The sequence below is a fragment of the Octopus bimaculoides genome, chromosome 2 (assembly GCF_001194135.2).
Source record: "Octopus bimaculoides isolate UCB-OBI-ISO-001 chromosome 2, ASM119413v2, whole genome shotgun sequence".
Taxonomy (NCBI): Eukaryota; Metazoa; Mollusca; class Cephalopoda; order Octopoda; family Octopodidae; genus Octopus; species Octopus bimaculoides.
The window spans coordinates 188,559,937-188,565,451 of record NC_068982.1 but is presented as its reverse complement, the minus strand read 5'-3'; positions in this window follow the sequence as shown (position 1 = coordinate 188,565,451).

Genomic DNA, 5,515 nt, shown 5'->3' with positions numbered 1-5,515 from the left:
CCCTTCACTAAAAAAAAAAATTTTTATGATTTAAAAAGATTAAAAAATTTCCCATTCCTGAATAAGAAATGTCTTCTAGATAATCCTTATTTGATTTCTAATTTTTTCTCATTTTCCTCCTCTTCCTCCTCTTCTTCCTCCCCTCCCCATCTCCTCCTTTCTCACTCTTCCATTAATTAACTTGCTGTATCCTTGAGCAAGTGTCTTCATCTTGTGTTGCTCTAGTCTATGTCACCTGAAAACGTGTACCAGCTGCCTGGCTGGTGCATCTCTCTCTCTCTCTCTCTCTCTCTCTCTCTCCAGCTCTTGCGTTCTCAATGCCCTGTTGGAGAGGATATCTATGTCTGTCTGTCTGTCTAACTGTAGTAGAGGTGCCACAAGCAACTTCAAGAGTTATAAACGCTACCAGGTTCATACAAAACGGGACATGCTTTACTTTGTTCTATTTCCCTTGTCCTTACAATTAATGCCTTAACTGCTCTCCCAAGATCTATCATCATAGTTTTTCCGTTGCACATTTCTGACAGTTTCCACAGCAAAAGGACAAGTATTCAGGTTGCTATGAAACAACTGTAAATGATAAAATGTTTCTGACTTTTAAAGATTTTCTTTTAAAACAAAAACACTGCTGATGCTGCAAACACTCACGCGATATAATCCGGAAATGTTTTGAGACCTGGTTGAACACCTTCTTGGTTTGTTATTTTAGAATTGTTTATACATACATAAACATACATGTGTGTGTGTGTGTATTTATATATGTGTGTATATATGTATATGTGTCTGTATATATACACATGTATATATTCAAATATATGTATATATATTAATGTTGCTGGCGGTGAATTGTGTAAATATATCCTAAACCAAATGTGTATATTGTAACTTTTACATTAAGATGCCATGGAGGCAACTATGAAGAGAGAAAATATAAAACTTGAATATGTGAATCTAGTGTTGCTTTTTTGTTTGTTTTATGTTGTTTAAAGGTTTTTCCTATTTTTTTTTTCTTTTCTTTGGTCAATAATTTCTGTTCTGTGATAATCTGTGGTCTAATGCTGAGTGTTAGACTCACGGTTGCCGATCCAGGAAGTATGTTAAAAGGGGTATCCAGCCATAGAGACCCTGTCAAACTGTCCAATCCATGCCAACAGGGAAAGCATTTGAAACACAAGGGACTAGGATTGGGTGACAACCCAAGATTTTGTTTAGGCACAAGCATGGTTGTGTGATAAGAAGCTTGCTTCCTAACCACATGGTTCCAGGTTCAGTCCCACTGCCTGGCAGCTTAGACAAGTGTCTTCTGCAATAGCCTTGGGCTGACCAAAGCCTTGTGAGTGAACTTGGTTGATGGAAACTGAACGAAGCCTGTCGTATGCTAGCATGGAAAGCGGACGTTAAAAGATGATGAGATATATATATATATGTAATATGTGACAATTATTTGGTTGCCATAATAAAACTGAGTTTCGGATGTCGGAGTTTTATTATGGCAACTGAATAATTGTCATATTATATTACAGATAAATTCCTCTATTTACATAATATCGAGGTCTCTTTCTTTCGTTTGTTGTCTTACCATTACTATTAATATATATGTATATGTTTGAGTGACAACCGATGTTGGTGTGTTTACGTCCCCTTAACTTAGTGGTTCAGCAAAAGAGACCAGCACCTAGTCCACTCTGTAAAGTGGTTGGAATTAAAATGGACATCCAGCCATAGAAACCATTCCAGAATAAGCATTGGGACTCGACACAGTCCGGTTTTTTTTTTTTTTTAGATTCTGTCAGACCATCCAACCCATGCCAACATGGAAGACAGCCATTAAACGATGACGAGTCTGTTTTGCTGCCTTGTCAGTAGCCTTGGACTAACCAAAGTTTTGGGAGCTGATTTGGTGGATGGAAACTGAAAGAAGCTCGTCGTATATATATATATATATATATATATATATATAATCTGTTTGTTCCCCACTATTGCTCAACAGTCGGCGTTGGTTTGTTTACGTCCCTATAACTTAGCAGTTCGGCCAAAGAGACCAATTGAATAAACACCAGGCTTGAAAGAAGTGCTGGAATCGCTTTGACTAAAAAAAGTTTCCACGTAGTGCCCCAGCATGGCCAGTCTAATGAAAGAACCAAGAAAAAGATGTACGCAAATAAATTATTGTAGGGGAGGAGTTATGTCCCTTGTACTGTAGACGAAACTGATCTTTTATGTGGTTACTGGATCTGCTAGAAATAGCAGCCAAATCTTCCTCGAATTACACTCCATCTTCAGGAAATATACTTTGGATAATGTGGGATGGTCGTGTCTGGAATGTTATACAGTTGAAAATAGGATGCTTTAAGGGAAGCAATCCAAAATGGACCAATGCTATGAAGGTTGATGATAAAATGAAAGGGTGCCATGAACAGAAAATTTCCTAAATATCTTTGTAGCAGTTGTTGTCAGTTCTTAAAGGAAAGGCTGAGCTAATTCCAGGATGGTGTGGCTGCAAGGTTAAAAGGCTTGCTTCCCAACCATGTGGTTTTGGGTTCTATCCCACTGTGTGGAACTTGGGACAAGTGTCTTTTTTGACACTTTAACATTTGAACTGGCCGTATCCAGCCAGAATCTTGTACCTGTTTTATGTTTAATCCAGCCAGATCGGACATCTTACACCTGTCCTGCAATGTCATTCTAAAACTAAACAGTCACTTCATTGAAATCTGAAAGCAGCGAGATAATGCAGGATTAATCGAAAACATTGAGAATAAACAACAGATTTAACAGATTAATCTCAATGCTGACAGTTTAATTATTTAATGTTTGAACTGGTCATGTGCTGGCCAAACATTCAACCTGTGTTATGCCCGAACTGGTCAAATATGGCCTCTAACACCTGCCCTGCAATATCATTCTAAAACTAAGCTATCACATATGCGTAGGAGTGGCTGTGTGGTAAGTAGCTTGCTTACGAACCACATGGTTCCAGGTTCAGTCCCACTGCGTGGCACCTTGGGCAAGTGTCTTCTACTATAACCTCGGGCCAACCAAAGCCTTGTGAGTGGATTTGGTAGGCGGAAACTGAAAGAAACCTGTCGTATATGTATATGTTTGTGTGTCTGTGTTTGTCCCCCCCAACATCACTTGACAACCGATGCTGGTGTGTTTATGTCCCCCGTAACTTAGCGGTTTGGCAAAAAAGACCGATAGAATAAGTACTAGGGTTTACAAAAAATAAGTCCTGGGATCGATTTGCTCGACTAAAGGCGGTGCTCCAGCATGACCACAGTCAAATAACTGAAACAAGTAAAAAAACTAAACTATCACATCATTGAAATTTCCTCAGTGAGGCCTGGTGTCTGAAGATCCTTCAATATAATGTCTGGTCTACTTGCATCTACCTTTCTGGTCAGTTTGAACAGGTAGGTACCAAAGGAGTAAGATGTGGTCATTTTCAAGCACTGGAGGTGGTTTGTGTTCCCACCAGTTTTTATCATGGGGCAGGTTTAATTACCCACTAAATGACCCAGTGAATATACTGTGATGCTCTCTCATGTCTGTTGAGATACTCTGAAGGCGTAAGAAGACTTGCACATGGCGATAATACGATCGATACAATATTTACATTTGACGGATATTTGTCCTCATCTTGTTTATTGAAGAAAGTTCGAACCTAGGTTCTCATTCTTAAGGTTTTGTCGATGTTGCTGTTGTTATTATTATTATTATTCAGGTTACTGCCTGGAATCGAACTTGGAATCTTCCTGGGTCTGCCTCTTCCACATGTACCCTCCACAGTTAGAGCTTAGCACTCCTCTATGCAGCTGTCCTTATCCATGCGCATGACATGACCAAACCAGTGCAGTCTTCTCCCTTGCACACGACATCCGATGCCTCTTGTTCCCAGTTTTCCTCTTAAGACACTCGAACTCTGTCGTACGTACACACTGACATCACCCATCCAGCAGAGCATGATGCTAGCTTCATTTCTTTCAAGCCTTTGCAGGTCCTCTGTTGTCAAAGCCCATGTGACAGCTGTACACAGGCATCGAACAACCTGCCTTTCACTTTGAGGGAGAGGCCCTTAGTTACCAACAGATTGAAGCTCTCTGAACTTTGCTCTGACCATTCTTATTCTAGCAACTTCACTTTCGTGGATAAATAAACTTGACATTTGTCAGAGTAATCTAAATGCTAAAGGGTTAAAATAGGGACCACATCCAGCCCAAATGTCTTACTTTATTTTATGTTCAAACCATCCACATCTGGCCTCTCATACCTACCCTACAATGTTATTCGAAATGTATACAACATCATTGAAATCTCAAAGCTTTGAGATAATAATAATACATTTCTATGTTTAAGAGATGAGGAATTATGTACATTATTTACATTTGATGGATATTTGTCCTCATTTTGTTTGTTGTTAACACAACATTTCGGTTGATATACCCTCCAGCCTTCATCAGGTGTCTTGGGGACATTTCGAACCTGGGTTCTCATTCTTAAGGTATTTTTCGATGCTGTTATTATTATTATTATTCTGGTCACTGCCTGGAATCGAATTTGGAATCTTGGGGTTAGTATTCTGTGCTCTTAACAAGATGAGGACAAATATCCGTCAAATGTAAATAATGTACGTTGAGATAATGCATGATTAATTCAAAACAATTTGAATAAATAAGCATTACATTCGACAGAGTACTATGAATGCTAAAGCGTTAAAGGAGAGGGCAGTCTACAAGGTTACTCCAAGGTAGACTGGGTCAGTACTCCAATGTATTCTTGACCATTTACTCTGAAGAAGTTGGTTGTTTTCATAATTCTTGAGATGGAACGAGCAAGCTCTATTCTTTTCAAATTGTTCTCTCTTGCAAACAATGATTTGTTTTAAGGTCATTGTCCCCCCCCCCCCATTAAAACATGTTTCTCTTTTTATGGTTGGATGTTCTTCTTCCAACAGTTGTTATTAAAAACACTAATAAATGGTGATGTTTATCTTTTCTCTTTTAGTCTCACTTGTTACACAGCGGCCATGCTGGGGCAGCACCTCGAAGAATTTTAGTTCAACGAAGAATTTTGGTGTTTTTTTAAGCTTAGAACTTATTCTATTAATCTCTTTGCTAAACCACTAAGTTACAGGGATGCAAACACACCAACACCCTTTGTCAAGCAGTAGTGAGGAACAGACACAAAGACACGCACACACATCTGTCTGTCTATATATGACAAGCTTCTTTCTGTTTCCATCTGCCAAATCCACTCACAATGCTTTGGTTGGCCTGAAGCTGTAGTAGAAGATACTTGCCCAAGGTGTCTCACACTGGGACTGAACTTGGAACCATGTGCTTGGGAAGCAAGCTGTTTACCACACAGCCACGCTTGTTTGTTTTTCTCAAACTGATGTGATAAAATTGTAACAAGGTTTTCTTGCCCCCATTCCCCCCCCCCCTTCAGACCAAAACAATTATTTCTTAAGAAATCAAATATCTTTGTAGTATGCTGGAATATTTTTCTTCATCTA